The sequence below is a fragment of the Apus apus genome, chromosome 3, assembly GCF_020740795.1.
Source record: "Apus apus isolate bApuApu2 chromosome 3, bApuApu2.pri.cur, whole genome shotgun sequence".
NCBI lineage: Eukaryota > Metazoa > Chordata > Aves > Apodiformes > Apodidae > Apus > Apus apus.
Genome location: NC_067284.1, coordinates 58083524 through 58100239, shown reverse-complemented (window position 1 = coordinate 58100239; position 16716 = coordinate 58083524). Strand labels below are relative to the sequence as shown.

The 16716-nt window shown below is 41.4% G+C and overlaps 1 long non-coding RNA gene across 1 annotated transcript; it reads right to left on the bottom strand.

The window, feature by feature from the left end:
• Positions 1 to 1370: 1370 nt before the first annotated feature.
• Positions 1371 to 13801, bottom strand: LOC127383052 (uncharacterized). The gene is made up of 3 exons (XR_007889101.1): positions 13713 to 13801; positions 9979 to 10028; positions 1371 to 1576 (listed from the first exon to the last, which is right to left on the bottom strand). It is a non-coding gene; the product is annotated as an uncharacterized LOC127383052 (long non-coding RNA).
• Positions 13802 to 16716: the final 2915 nt, after the last annotated feature.

Sequence of the window (16716 nt, the reverse complement as noted above, 5' to 3'; positions counted from 1 at the left end):
TCACCCATGCCCTGATCTATGGAAAACGTGCCACGGATACCAATGAGAATGTTTGAAGCTGCTGAACATCAAGGCACATTTTGACTTAGCAGTGATGCCCAGAGAGATGCTGCTGTTTCCAGTCCATGTCTCATGCACCTCAGGCTTGCAAGCTGGTGGAAAGGGGCACCCTCCAATCATGCAATGCCCTTCATCCTTTGGAGATGTCCAAAATGGCCCAGAGAGGGCACAAACTGCAAGAGGTAGCTGCTCCCTCCTGCTGTAGCTTCTGACTCAGCAGAGAGCCATGGAGTCAAAGATGAAAGGAGTGAGCTGTGTGAGCCAGGGCAATTGTGGGGAGTCAGGGCCACCATGCTCGGCTCTGCCTCAGTTCACAGTACACTTTGGGGGGAGGTTTTCCCTCTATTGGCCATAAATCCCAGATGGCAAACAGCAGGCAAAGCAGCCTCCGGCACAGCACTGTCTCTTGGCTGCTTGCCTCATCCAAGGTCATTCCTGTGCCAGGGAGGCTCCTCCTCAGTGCTTCTGAGCCTAAAAAATTAGTTGATCCGAGACTGACATTGCAAGATGCTCCCACACACAGCTGAAGAGTGAGTTATTTAACCACAGAGATATTATTGAAGTACAGACTGTAATGCCTGTTTTCTCTCCAAAGTAAAAAAAGGAGCATTACATCATGCCTATACTGAGAAATTCTCCCTCCTTAAGGACAACAGCAAAAAGTTTATCTCAAAAAGCATGATAAAAGTGCAAGGGTGCTGGCAGGTAGGGATGGGAGAGGCCAGTTCCTTCCACCTCAGAGCCTGTGATCTTGGCCCTGTTGTTCCTCTGCTCTTTGCCTGTGGGACATAACTTGTTACAGGATGGAGTGTGCAAAGGAAGTTTTGTGTTGCCTCCAACTCCTTCACTGCCAGTGGAAAAATCACACCTTGTACCACAGAAGTTTGCAGAATTTCCAGCAGTTCAGCATGATGGAGATGTCATGTAACAATTGCACAAAAGCAAGGAGGTGCTCAGCATTTCCTGGACATCTGAGAGCAAAAGACTGTGAGGGTCCTCACAGTACACGTTCAAGTTTGACATACGAAGGGGAGAGGAAACCACAAGGGATGCTCACACAGCCCTGACCCATGGCCAGCCCTGCTAGCTCATCAGAGGGACCCCGGCACAGACAGGTGATACTGAATTTACCCCATCTCCAAGCACAGTGCTCAGTATTTGTTGCTCTCTGTATGTCAACAGCATCTGTAAAGTGCACAGGGAAATAAAAAAAGGGCTGAGTCAGATCACTAACCATGACTGGGGTTGTAGTTTCTCCTGTGCTATGTAAAAGATCATCAGATTTCATTTCTGCTGTCAGTGCTGTTTAAACTAACAGGAGTTTGGATGCATTTAATACCAGGTGAGAAGGTAGAGACAGTGCTGCATACATGAATGAACCCTTAGAGGAGTCTTACAGCAGAGACTGGCTCACAGCAAAAAGGCAGACATTCATCTTGATATTTCTTCTGTCACCTACTCCTTCAAATATGTCATTCCGTTGCTCTTTCTCCTCCCTCTCAAATAAGTGTTTCACCTAGAACAAAATTCAGAAAAATAGATTAATTTCTTTTCAGCCCTAAAATAGATGCCGATTCACTTCTCATTCTGTGCATGGGTAAAGATTGACAAGACTATGTGTACAAGGTTTTTTTAACATGTCCTGATTTTTCTATATATGAGACAAGAGACTAATTATATCATTAAAAAGACAATTATGTGTGTTAGGGGGTCCAGTCAGATATATTGGGGCAACAACTTCTGTATAGGGACCAGCTCTCTGAGGTTCTGAGTCTCCTACAAAATGTTCCTCTGCTTAACTTTCTCCTCTGGAGGAAGAAGATCCTCTGAGTTGCCTTGGAAGGGCAAAGGAAACCAGGATTTTCCATATGTCCTTGACCAAAAGAGGATGCCCAATTTACAAGTTTTGTGTACATACAATTTAAAAGGCATGCAATGGTGACACTTACTGAAGATTTACCTTTGACTGATGTAATGATACCCAATCCTGGATGGTGAATACGCTAAGAAATTGGTATCAAATCTTCTTTAATAAGAGAACAAGTTTATATTTTAAAAAGTAATAATCAAAGGAATAACATTTCTGAATTGCTAGCTGTGTGACGGCTACCTACTAAAAGATCAATAATTTAAGTGTCATATATTGGCCTAGCATGTTCACACTTTACTTATGAATGATAATGATACAAAAGATGCTTCCTTTGAAAAATTTCAGAAAAGTCTGAAAATTAAACTGGGAGCAGCAAAACTCCCACAAAATGAAACTTTAAACACCATCGTGTTCCCAGAGCTATTCTTGGAAACGTTGTCATATTTGTGCGAAATCTCAGGGAGGGAATGTATGCAAGCATTCTGCTAGCATGAACCCCAAACACCCACCACACTGCTAGATTAAATGTAATAATATGTTCCAAAAGGGAGGTACATTGCAAAGCAAATGACACAGCCCTTCAGTGCATTTTGACACACAGAAGGGAAAGGTGCTAGGGGAATGTGTTGTTTTTTTCCACCAAAGATACAAGATCCATAACAATGAACCATAAGGCTCCAAGGAAAATGTGCAGCTGAGTTGGCAGCAGCAGCAAAATATGACCATAGAAAGGAGAAGTCTGTCTCTCTGTGGGCTGATTGTTCCCATCAGAGCTGTAGCTGTCATCTCTAGGACTCTAGGCAGAGGCCTTGCCCTGAGAAATCTTTATTTCTTCTCAAAAGTGGTGTTATTGTTTTAGTGTAATAGAAAAATCTGAATGCAAAATTGAATTACTGTAATTTGCTGCCTCCCATACGGTAGACGGGAGATTCATGCCAATGGAAGCACCTGAATTTCATTAAATAATGAGAAAAGGAATATCTGCAACATAAAGTGTGCTTTGCTCAGGTATTCTTAGCATATGTGGTTTTATTCCCTACTATCTCTTTCCCATCGAGCTTGTTAGAATAATGAAGTTTTGAAAATAAAGGACATCCTACCTCAAATCTTCCATAATTGAAGCTTCCATGATACACATTATTTTTTTATATGAATATACAGAGTATCATATTAGCAACATGATCAGAGTAGGGGGTTATTCTTAACCCTGCAAAAGAGCAAATCTATGCAGCTCATTGCCTAAATCACATGTAAATAGGACAAAACAAACCAGTTGTCCATTAGGTAAGCACACAGTGCTTTCCAGACAGCATTCTTCTCTCTGGAAAATACAGAGTATTCTTCTCAGGGCTAGCTCAAGGCTTCTCAGTAGCCTCAAGGATATGTCACAACTAATTGTGACACAAAGCAGTGTTGCAGTGAAAGGCATCTAGCTCTAGCCAGCGCAGTTCACCCTGGCTATACTGACCCCAAACAATCTTGAAAAAAACCTCTTCTTTATTATCTGCTTACTTGGAAGATCATGGGAAAAAACAGTCTTTTTAAAAATGATTACCACACTTTGCATTATTTATTTTCTTCTAGAATCAGAACAGGTGCTCTACAGCATCAAATCTTGTACTAATTAATTGTCTCCCTACCATTAATCAGTGTGTCCATTCCTGCAGCCAGGTTGGGGAATTGTAGTTACAGACCTGGGTAGCCCTTTACATTCAGCTCACTGGGTGTCTAAAAAACACAAGGAAATGAATAATCTGGTACATAAAACATGTCTAATATGGACTGGCAAAGAGACTATTTCTACCATCTCCTGCATGTGAGCTCAGGCAAATGCAAAGGCAGAATATTTACCATATGACTTTTATTAATGATCTTGAAACAAATCAATGAGATTCTGACACATGAAATTTGTGCTGCTCTGGAGGCAGCTAAATTATTCCATTTTCAATTTCTCCTGAAGATTTGCAGGCTCTAATAGATCTCAAAGAAAATCCTGCTGGAGCTAGTCATGAGCCAGAAACTAGTTGAGTTTCACATGACTTTTGAGTTTGATGGAACGTCTTTCTCACCGCTGGGTAGAAGCAAGTTACTGAATTTAATTATTTCGGGCCACAGTCAAAAGGAAAAAGAAAAAATCAGATATATTTGTCTTTGCTTCACAACACAGGGAGAGAGGAAAAAAAGGAATAAACAGTTTAATTTGAAACTATCATCAAACTAGTCTAAAAGAGTTAATTGATGTTGTTAACTGAGTCTAAGTCAGTTCAAAGAGGAATACTTTAAACATGTGAAGGTATTCAGCATTTGGTTGTTTATGGTTACTGCCCTGTAGGGACAGACATTCTCCTGATCCAGGGCTGTGCTAAGCTGCAAACCCTTCTTCCCACGGTGTGCACATCTCTTAGTTCTCCAGCACAGATGCTCTTAAGAGATGCTTTGTGTAGACACATTAATGATGTATTACTGCACCAGTGTGAGAGAGAAGCCAAGCAGTTGGGATCCCTGGCCAGAGATGCTGATATTGATAGAGCACTTGGTAGTAAGATGGGAACTACCACCCTTTGAGGTGACATGCCAGAAGAAGCGGCTTTCAGAGCAGACAGGGACTTAGAGTAGAGTTATGAGGGTCAGAGATGCACAAGCCTAGGGGCTGACAGTGATAGATGGATGGAGTCCTCCCTGGATGCCAGCCATGACTGGAAGAGAAGGGAAGAAGAAGCAGGAAGGAAGTTGTCTTCTGTGATCTCTGACCTTCCTCTGAGCTTACGTAGATACATGGAATGGAATATCTCTGGCCAGTTTTGCTGTCTGTCTAATTCAGCCTCCTATGGTGGGGGAGGGGGTGTGTGTCATGGATCTCCCAGTAGTGCCTGAGCTGGCAGGACAAAGATGTGACCTTGGAGTCCCAGCAGTAACATAAACATTACAGTGTTATCAGTCCCAGCTGGAACACTTGCTGCTAGTTGAAAGAGAGCTTACTGAAGGAAAAAAAAATCAGTAAAAGTGGCTTCATCCAGGACAACCAAGGACTAGAATTCAAAGCTGCACTTCGGCAATGTAGAGCAACCACAAGAGGTTTGCACTGGTTATGTGAGGATTTTTCTTTTTTTGAGTAACCTCATTCCCCTTTTATTTTTTTGATTTTCAGTGTTTTGTTGGATAGCCTGGGAAACAACAGGGTTTTTTTCTTTCTTCTTAATTTTGTGGTTGATCTGAAAACTTCTGAGAAATTTTTTTCAGGTTCCAGAATACCTAAAGTTATAACTGAAAAAAATAAACAAAGCTTTAGAAAATATATATTCTGGGTGGAGTAAAAAAAAGTTATATTTTTACCTAAAAGCAAATGGTTTGGATTTATCATTCTGTTATACAATCAGGTATTACATTTATAATTTATTTGTATTAATTTAAAATGAAAAATCATGTAATGTGAATTTTTTAAAAGTAACATAAAATATTAAGAAACTCTTTCTTTTACAAAATAGTTAATACATTCAAACAAAACATTTTGTTGGTTTTAGTTCTTCAAAACCATGTTTTTTCAGTAAATTTATTGTTGGTGATTTTTTTTTTTCTCTTCCTTTGCTCAGTTTGTTGTTAATTAACAGCAAGGAGAATTTCTGGTGCCACAAAAAGGAAGAGGATATAAATATTGTTATGATCACTGCTGTGAAAGCACAGTACGAGTCACTGATAATTCTAACAACATCAAAAAAAATACAAATTAGCCTTGTCTTACAGATGGCAAGCATGGGGCACAGATCCCAGATCCTTGAACTCACTTGCTATGGCCATGGAGGACACCTAAGGCTTATCAGATAGCACAGCCCAGGAGGAGTGTAGCTGTAGGGAGGGACATCTGAAGACCAGCAGTTCACAATATTTGCATGCAGTTCACAACACCTGCACATATAGTCCTTGCTATTTTTTAACTTCTAGTCTGGTCCTGTGGAGCTGCACCCCCATTAGTAGAGCACATTAGGTGCATGCCTCTAGTTGGCTCTGAAAAAATTACTCCACAGTGGGAACCAAAAGTGGAGTGAAGCGGGAAGGTCAGGAAATTCATTTCAAAACACACTCTGGCTCTGCTCCACAAGATTAATGCAGATACTACATTAAATGCACTAAGAGAGCCCAGGTCTCTGAAATGTTAATCATGGCCCCATTTATGTCATCTTCTCACTTCTAACTTGCAAGAGGTCTATTGTGAGATGGTTTGAGTGTTTCAGCAGTACTAGCCAAAAAATGTAAGTTGCAGAAGGAGTCGCAGTTGCAGTCACAGTCACAGTCAGTCAACAGTTATTCTTCATTGCCAGAAGATGTGGGCTGTCCCAATTCCATTTTTCAAAAACAGTATTTTCTTGGTGACATCACCATTATCATTACTATTTATAAATGGATTTGAAACTGCATAGCAAGGAAATAATTAAGTTAAGAAAAACACTGACACAAAAATCCAATGGATATGAGTGAATCAAGAGCAAATTCAGAATGGATATTGGAAAAATGGTTCTGATTAACCAAAAAATGAAACTGTGAAGCAGCCTATATATAAAATAATCGGAGCTTGGACTTCCCAGTGTTTTAAAATGAGGATGATACATTTATGGAAGAAATTGTACAAATAAGGGATTAAAACACAGGATTGCCTTCTCAGTCCTGAGACCTCCAATTTCTCACTATCTGAAGGGCAGGGAGTGGCTTGGAGCTTGCCTGTTAAGAGTCCTTGCTCACACTTTATTTATTCTGCACTTACACGGACAGGGGAGCTGGGTGTCTTTTGCTCCTGAAAGGCTGGACTTTTTCCACTTTTTTTGTGAAGCACAAGAGCTTGTCCACAGAAGACACTACACTGTGTGCTCACTAATTTTAATCCTGGCAGATGCCCAGCTGGCCTGTTTCCCTTATCTGTTCAAGGTTAAACTCATAATGTTATTTGAACTCCAAACCATTTTTCCCCAGATCAGTTTGAGATGATCATTGTGTCCAGGCTGACTGCTTTTTGTTTCTTTGCTTTCCATCTTTTTCTGTTGCTTGGTATGGCCTACTTCATGACAATCTGAGAGGTTTTTTTCCAACTAAAACCTCAGTTTGCAAGACTTGGGATACTGGGTATATCCTCAGCTGTCCTGTGGTACACTGCATTTGGAGGCTTTGGTCTTTTACCACAATTCTTCAGTTTGTTTTATAGCTGGTGAGGTGGTTTACAGCAGGAGGTATTCAGTGGTTCTTCATAATAAGGTTTTGAAAACAGGGCTGTCTGTGATGGGGAGGGACCAGTCCGTGCAGTCCCACCTTCTTGTATGGCAGCATTGACCCACTATGTGCTAATTAAGGCTAAGTAAGCAATGAAAGTAAGAGTCAAAGGAGATGTAAGAGCCAAAAGAGATGCTGAGAAAAACACTCATAGTTTTGACCTGGACTATAAGTCTGTGGTGAGTGCAAATGAAACCCAAGATCCAAACAGTACTGAACTCTGGCCAAAACAAAAAAATCTGATTGCACATTTGTGATAAAGTGCAGTTTTTTTCGATTTCTAGTTAGACCTATCGCTTATTCTTCATCCACCATTGCAAGACATGTTTCTCCTGAAAGATACTTAGACAGTTGGAGGGCAAAGCCAGCGAGGAGTACTGACTATGGCTAAGATCAAGGTGTTACGTTACCTAAGTGAAAGGGACCTTCTCTTCTTTACATTTCTCACAGATTCTGCCAGTGATGGATAATGTCAAAGTATAACCAAGTGCTTTGTGTATATGCATTATTCAAGACATGCACCTTTTTGTGGTAACTTTTACATTAAGAAAGCAGGGACTGATAAGATTAACTATGTAAACAATGTGCCAACGAATTATCAGTATGTACACAATGATAACAGTAGGCAATAAAGGTGCTCCCAAAATTGCTTGATATGCCTTAATAATGCACTTTCCTAAGGGAGGAAGAACAAAATGGAACTGAGACTTTCCTATGTTGAAAATGATACTTTCTAAGTTCATAATTCCTTTCAATCACTTTCTAGGATAGGATTTTGCACCAGGAGTGTAATCTTCTCTTAAAGAACTCTCCTAGTGTGCTTCCCTTTATGAACTAACTGTTATTAAAATACATATTTATTTACATGGAATTGAAAACACTCTTGTTTCATTTGGCTTCTACAAGTATATGGTAATAGTAAATGTACCAAGTCACTGTGCTCTTTGCATGATATTATCTCCTTTAGATTCTGCTTGCAAATACAGGAATAGATTAGAGCAAAATATATTTTAATAGATTGCAAAATGCGAAGTACTTTAAAATGAAATCATTCTTTTCCAACAGCTTATTTTTTTTTTAATGAGCTTTGCCTAAGGGTTTGGTTTCATAAAAGCTAGATGAGTGTTCTGCAGGTTTTTTTGCCATGGAGACTGCTATTGAAGGGTTGCAGACTGTAAAGGTGGTTTGAGATTTCCAAGCTGAGTACTTGTGCTCCTAAGAAAGAATCCCTTCCCATAAGGACAAAGTTAAATCTGTACAGGATCATTACAATCTTGGAGGAGGAAAAAAACAGTTAATGTGATTCTGTCACTGTGAACAGCTGTACAAATGAATTGTTTTGTCAGAGGAGCCCAAACGTTCACCTTATGGACACCCTTAACTGCCCTTAAAACCAGGACTTCAGCATGTTCCAGGCAGGCAGGCAGGCAGGCAGGCAGGCAGGCAGGCAGGCAGGCAGGCAGGCAGGAAGGAAGGAAGGAAGGAAGGAAGGAAGGAAGGAAGGAAGGAAGGAAGGAAGGAAGGAAGGAAGGAAGGAAGGAAGGAAGGAAGGAAGGAAGGAAGGAAGGAAGGAAGGAAGGAAGGAAGGAAGGAAGGAAGGAAGGAAGGAAGGAAGAACACTCCCTCTCTCATTTAAGAGACACTTGAAAATAATGGTTTGGAGAACCATGCCCTTCTTAAATATAATTCCTCCTGTATCTTCCTGTCTCCAGTCTACATCCTATGATGCGTAAACCCCAGGGTCTTCTCCTCCTAAGTACATTCAGAGCAGAAAGTTCTTCTATATGTCCATATAGCATGGTGACATATACCTATTACATCTAAATCATTAACTATGCTGCTTTTGCTGACTGCTACTTGTGCTGTAGCATATAAGAAATGCCTCCAGCCCTATCAATCACATAATTTCCCTGGGATGTTAAGCATTACAACCTCCAGGATATGACCTGCTGTTCCTCTAATATCTGCAGGATATGGGCAAGCTACCTTGTAATGATACAAACCTGCAGCATAAATAGAGGTCTGAAAGCCTAAGTATTCATTATCTAATATACAAACCCATGTGAAGAGAGCTCTGCCCTCCCCCAAGTACTTTTTCTTCTTGTCTCACTGCTGTCATAAATAAACTGCACGTTGACTATTTTGCTTTCACAGACTGGTGTCCCTTGGGTGGTCCTGCACAGCCTTGGGATGAGCTGTAGAGATTATCTCCGGGCTTGCAGCCCTCAGAGATGTATTGTCAATTTTTCTCATTTTTTTTCTGCAAGGGAGAGGAAATTTGACAAGGATCTAGACCTGATAACAAAGCCATTGGTGGAGATCAAGTGAGAGTGGTGCCAGTTGCTGTGATGCATCTCCCTCTGTTCCCTTTACACCTACAAGTCTATGTAAATTCTTTCTCATGTCCATAGATCAAGTGTGGGACACATCATACTTGCAAAAAAAAAAAAAGCCTCCTTATCTTTACAGGGGAAAACATGAACAAGTCACTGCAGAATATTAGCCGGACTAGAGAGCCTGGCTCTCTGAATGACGGGAATGGCATCTTGCATATTTTAGCAGAGCTACCTAGAAAAAGTATTTGCATTTTAAAGCAGCAGCAGGATAAATCTTCCCCTGCATCTCTAGAATAAACAAACATTACCTTCAGCAGGACAGATTTGCAGATAATCAGTTCAGTATGAGTTCTTAGTACAGCACTGTGGCCCTGGACAAATATAATCTTTAGGTGCATAATTAAATAGTATTGATAGAAGTAGGGAGCTTAGATTTTCTCTGCATATGAGACTTACCCATCTGTGATGTGAATGCTGCATCTGTCACTCAAAAAACCTCCGAAAACCTAGAAAAGATTCCAAGAAATTTCCTGAAAATGTTTGGGGGATTTGAAAGCACATTTAAGAACTACCAATTCCAGGGGCTCAAGCTATTAATCCAGTCAGGTCTGAGGGGTTACTTTGGTTAGGACGTTAAAATTCCTACCTGCGGAAAAAGAATTTGAGCAGATCTGTTTGGTACCCAGCAGTCAAATGCATCAAAGCTCAAATGGCTAGAACCTGAAGTTAGAAGAAATGACCCTTAAAACCCAGTGCCATTTTTAAACAATGTTTGTACTTAATCACTGGTCCAATTTACCAAGGGTGATTGGATTCTCCATCACAGGAAAGTGTTGCATTAAACGGGTTTGGTTTGGTTTCACTAATAATTAAAATACAAATTCGCTCAGAGCAGTCCTGTGGCCTTGATGCCTGCTTTTAGCTTTTCAACCTGTTGCTTTCCTGTTCCTGACTTGAGAAGAAGTGGGGAGAAGTCCTGTCTTCTGACACTGTGCTGTCCTGAGGTGACCAGCCCAGGTCCCTCCACGGGAAACCCCACCAGGCCCAGGAAGGGACTGCAGCCACAGGATCCCCTTCTCCTGCCACTGCAGGCAGGGGAGTCACTTGAGGTCATCACATACAAGTCTGTTGATGTCCTCAGTCTCTTTTATTTAACTTCCTTTGATAAACAGTGGCTCAGCCACTTCTGAACTTAAATCCCTATGGGGTTCAGCTCCTTCTAAACCTGCCTCACGCTGGCATGTATTTTCTGGAAATGGGCAGCACAGGCCTTTTGTCACTCAGCATCCCTGCCCAGAGCAACAGTCTGAAAATTACAGCTTCAGTAAGAAAATGAGGCAACATAACCAGGCAGACAGGAAAAGTATCTTTTAATTCCCACAGCACTGTTCCTGGGGTAACCATAGGTGACAGGGATGCTCAGCCATCCTCCCTCTCCTATTTGCCTCGGTAGAGCAGAAGACTCCTTTTTAGGGGCCTTTTACACACAGACATACTCAGGAAGGTCAAGGCAAACCTGCTGCTGGTGGGAGGTAAGGAACATAATGCAAAACACATTCAGTCTGTGAGAAGATGCTAAGATGGCTTCAGGGTCCTAGCACACAGGCACTGCAAGATTTAGCTGGCATGACAGAGGATACTGCCTTTTCCAACTGCCTGTCCTCCCCACTTATTCCTATTGCCAAAGAGAGAGTTCAGGAGACCGGGCAGGTCTAATTCCTGGTGCCACAGTTCATCAACTTGAGAATTAATCCAAACTGCAATTGATTGTGCAAGCAATTAATAAGACAGAGTGATAACTGCAACACTGCAGTGAGGCTGAAGGCAGGCCAAGTTATGACCCTGATGGAAGAAGTCTCCAGCTAGAAGAGGGAGCAGCCTACTAACCGGTTAAAGCTTCCCAACATGCATCACCTAAGTTTGTGCAGCAGAGTCTTTAATTCACTATAATTTAACTCTCCAAGGCATAAACCAACAAGATCTACAGCCACTTAAAACTCCTGAGTGAGAAAGTCCAGGCATGCTATGAATTTTCCTCAGCATCTTCATGTCTTCAGTTCAATTTCTGCCTCTCATGCAGTTGTGGACCAAGAGCCACGTAACTGCTTTTTAGGCTAAGCCTCATGCAGAAATCCCAAGGAGAGGTCTGACCTCACACTGTTTCAAGGATTTGACCAGAAACGAGGTTTTTGAAAAGCTGTAGATGCGACTTCTGCCCTGCTTTGCTGATTAGGTCTGTTACCAGTCCTGCTGTGAGAGGGACATTTTCCACTCAACACTGTTTTTATCATTAGGTGTGAAGTGCTTATCAGTCTCATTTGGACTTCATGTTGTCTTCTGCAGAGACTTTTTTCCTTGGTGTAGGTATATATCAGAGTTCTAGCTGAAATAAAAACCAGCTCCTTGCTTCTGCGAAGTGTATAAATTTTGAATGCATAGGGTTGTAAAAATTCAGTGTCCTTAATGAGATATGTGTCATAAGCACTTCCGCTGTTTCTCCATATCACTAAAAACTACTGTGAAGATTAAGGCAGTGGGGTTCGGAAATGTATTTTAATCATTATGGGCAGTTTATGTAAGAATTGCCATTTTAGATGCATGCTGAACACATGCCTAAACCCAGCTGGGTTTTAAGAATAGTGTGTCTTTTGATTTGTCTTTTCTTCAAAGCCAATTAAAATTGTTATTTTTAGAGAAAGCTAAAACTAGGCTTTAGGATCAATGACACGTTTTCTATTTAAAACTATACCTGCTAAAATTATCTTTATCTTGTCCCAAAAAGTTGCTTCTTTTAAACTGTAAGGCTGGTGCTTCCCTATATACTCATTTATAGGAAGACAGTAAGGAAATGTTTAACTCCAGTAAAATTTCATCAAGCTTATGAATTTTATTATGCTTTTGCATTTACTTCAGAGATTCTGGTTGGGTATTGTGCTGTTTATTTTTTTTAAGTAGGGGTTTTTTTTGAACATCCATGGTATACCATTCTGAGTTTGTAGAAATTAACAGAGCTCAAAAGCGGCTGCTCTGGACCAGTCAGAAATTTACACTCATGTATGTAAGTCCATTCCTGCATTAATGCAATGAGCTATTCTGTGTGTTGTTATTTAATCCTTTAAAGAAGAGTAAATGTTGAAAGTGAAGCAGGAATATCACATTAGAGATGTCAATTAGAAGGCATTCAGCAGGCCACGTTAATCAACTATTTCCAAATTCCCTCAATTGACACCTTTTCTGCAAAAATTCAGTGGTGGCCTCCAACAAGTGGAAAAACAATTTGGCCCATACTCCCCACCACAGCTGATGAGCCTAAATACTCTAACATGTTTTAGTAGCTTTGTTGGCTCATCAGCTTCCACTTCTCCATAGCAAACCTGCAACAGAGCTGTCCAAGACGCTGCTAGGGAGAGGATCCATACCACATGAGCACTTCTGCAGCATCCACTCCTGCCCACACTTTTGCCACTTGCCACTCTACAGCTGAGGACCCACTACCTCATATTTTCTTTAGGATTGGAGCACAGGTGCAGCAGTTACTGAGTACAAGCTACTGCAGCATATGCTTGCCCTTCTTCTCCTTGCTTTTATCTAATCCTACTCTTAATAAGCCTTTATGGCTCAAGAAAAAAGCATATTTGGAAACAAAGACCTAGGCTTTGTCCTGATTTCACTCCAGCTCCCTGCTGACAGATTCTATGTACGAGCTCTTACAGCTTGTCTCCCTTTTCTGATTAAAAGCATTATCTTTATGTGAGGCTAGAATTTAAGGCATCAGATTGAACTCCAGCTGTAGCAAAGTGACAGTGTTTGCTAGATAAGTATCCTGAAGTCTTTGCAGAGTGTTTGCTCTTCTGAAACAAACTGTAATGATACCATAAATAACGAGTGGCACACAGGAGGGCTCAAATTGGATTTCAGCCTTACTAGAGTGATAAAAGGGCAGCACCTTTTAACTAGGATACAAAAAATCTTTATGTAAGGGGTCCTCTAGAGATTAAACTCAATAAACACACACAATTTAAAAAGAGAGAGGAGAGAAAAGAAAAGGGACATGCAAGGACAGTCAGTTTTCCCAGATAAAGTGGAGACAATAGGAGAATATGCAAAGTACACAATCATAAGAAAATACATAGGAGCACATTGAACACTTTAAACCATAATCCTCTAGCAAATAGTAGTCTTTTTCTTACCTCTAAAAATAGAACTGGATCTTTAACCATGTCAGAGGAGTAGATAATAACCATCAGGAACCCACAGAGACTTGACAACCAGCATGAAGATTTTCCTCTGTATGAGAAACAGCAGAATTTTAGCTTTCCAAACAGAAATGGGAGATGGCATGGGGAAATCATAGTCTGCTGAGAGGAATATTTTTTTCTGGACAGGATAACAGTAGCTTTTTCAACCTATGTCAGACACATAATCGGTTCTCATTTTTCATTAATGGATTTCTATCTCTGACTTTACACTGAACCAGACCTTGTGAAAAAAGTTGATCTAAAAAAAAAAAAGCAAAAAACTTTACGTTAGTTAAATCTTGCATTTGAATGGATGTGTGGAAGAGGAGAAGGAGACCTGTGGAAGAAGGAAATCCTCTCTCTTATGTCCATATAAATTAATGATTTTACTAATGTAAAGAGAGGTCTACCACCATTAAGCCTTGTCAATGAGATCAGAGACAGGGCCCTGCTGTCTGCTCCTTGAAGTATATTATTTTTTGTTAGATCACCTCTGTTCATAACACTGCCATTGAAAATTTAACGTCCTTACATATATCACTGTCAGGCTTTACTGCACATTCATGAAGGAAAGTAATTTCATCAAGTGATAGACTATGAAGGCTACTAAATATGGATTTATTGGAAATTCCTGTTGAAAGTAAGTGAATTCTTTTTGCCATTTGGAATAGAGAGCTATAGTCAAGCTATTTTTTTACCTGTCTATCATTCTCAGTGTAGAGAAAATGATGACTGCTGAGTTCTAAAATCAGATTATCACTGCAGTGCCTACAAGCTTATTTTTAACTACCCAGTGTTTGTCCTACCTCTGGAAGGAAAGCAGCTTTAGTCTCTCGACTAAACATTTGGCCAGAATCTACTGATTAAAACAAATCATTAGGAAAAATATCCCCTTTGCAATGAAGTCCTGTTCCTACATCTTCTACTCAGCACATAGTTCCCAAGCCCAAACTCAAGTGCTGGTAATCAGCAAGGTGATGGAGGGCATGTGAGGCTGACCGTAACTCTGCACCATTAGTGGAGAAGCAAGCAAACTTTCTGCCAGCAGGGGCACCTGAAAGTGCCATTGTCTGGGCAGCTGCAGGAGCAATAGGGTGGCACTCGGGCAGGTGGCTCCAGGCCATGAAAGGAAGATGTGCACCAGCTGGCTGGAATAATAATAGAATAATAGAATAATAGAATAATAGAATAATAGAATAATAGAATAATAGAATGGTTGGGGTTGGAAGAGACGTTAAAGATAATCTAGTTCCAACTCTCATGCATAAGCAAGGACACCTCACACTAGATCAGGTTGCTCACGGCTCCATCCAACTTGCCCTTGAATACTTCCAGGGATGGGGCTTCCACAATTTCCCTGGGCAACCTCACCACTCTCATAGCAAAGAATTTCCTCCTAATGTCCAATCTAAAACTCCCCACATCAAGCTTTAATCCATTACCTCTTGTCCTCTCACTACAGATGCTTGTAAAAAGTCTCTTTCCAGCTTTCCTGTTGGCTGTCTTCAAGTACTGGAAAGCTACTAGAAGGTCTCCCCAGAGCCTTCTCTTCTCCAGGCTGAACAACACCGAATTTCTCAGCCTGTCTTCATAGCAGAGGTGCTCCAACCCTCTGATCATCTTTGTGGCCCTCCTCCAGACTCCCTCCAGGAGCTCCATGTGATAAGACTATTAATAAGCCAACCGGGGCAGGGGGGGAGGGGGCACAAGTTGCTTTTCTCTGTCGCTGCAAACCAGAAAGACCAGAGGGGGCACCTGGAGGCTGCAGCAGACAGTGGCTGGCCAAAGCAGACCTTCAGGCAGGTGCTGGTGGTCAGAGGCAGGGTTGCTGTCAGATCCTGCTCACCACATTACTCCTGGTGCCAAATATTTTGCCAAAAGGTCTGGGTCTGTAGCCATATCCCTGCTGGGCATCAAGGTGCCTGTTGCTGGCTGTGTAGGTGATGGCTGCCTCTTTTGCAGATAGTGCAGCAGTCACTGAAGGCTGCTTTGGGCAGCATTTAAAATGGAGCCATGATGGACCTTAGTAGGTGAGAATGCAGATTTGGCAAATTTAGTATTTTCTTTTAATACAACACATATTTCCATTAAGATAATCACAAGCATACTGTATTTCTTCCTTTTTATGCTACTGCTTTATTTTTAGATGAACTGGCTCATCAGCTGATGCCATACAGCCTCACATTTGCATCCATGACCTGCAGGTTTGCTCTCCATGGGCTTCTCCTGTAAGAAGACATAGTTACATGTGCTGCACTGTAACCAGTGGCACATCTGGGACTTTCAGGGCCAGGAGAAGCAGCCATGAATAAAGAAGCCAAGTTATTTCATAGTGCTCAAATGAAGAGCTAAGTAATCCAAAAGTGCAGCATCATGTGCATCCTCTTCTCCATCTGACCACAGAGCTGACCACAGCTTTGTTGTCACCTGCCCCTTGCTGCTGGAGCTGATCAGCCCTAAGCAGAGGACACAGCACATCTGGGCCCATGACTAGGCTGCTGATGGGGAAAGCCTATCTTGCAAGTGATCAGCAAGCACAAGAAGTGGGAGACTGAGTTTAGATGTTTGGATTCAGATTAGAGGATTGTGCTATTTGTTTCACTTTTTCTTTTTCTATTATTTCTTGGTGGGCATGCAGAATTCTCCCTCTAGTCTGAAAAGAGCTGCAAGACTCAGCCACCCATGTGAAACTTTGTCTGTATGTGCCTGAAAATGCTTGTGCAAATCCCCAGGCGATCAGAATTTGACTCCTGCTGCTGCTCAGGAAGAAGTGACATGATTCACTGAAAGTTTGAGACCCCTCCAAAGGAGAGGATGCCCTTGTCTGAGCAATCTTGACAGCACAGCTCTGTCTCCTGCTGGCAGGCAGCCCCAAAGCTGTCCTTGCTAAAGCCAACCAAAGGGCCATCCAGCTCATTACCTCTGACAGTGGCCAAAAGCAGATTCTTACAGGAGG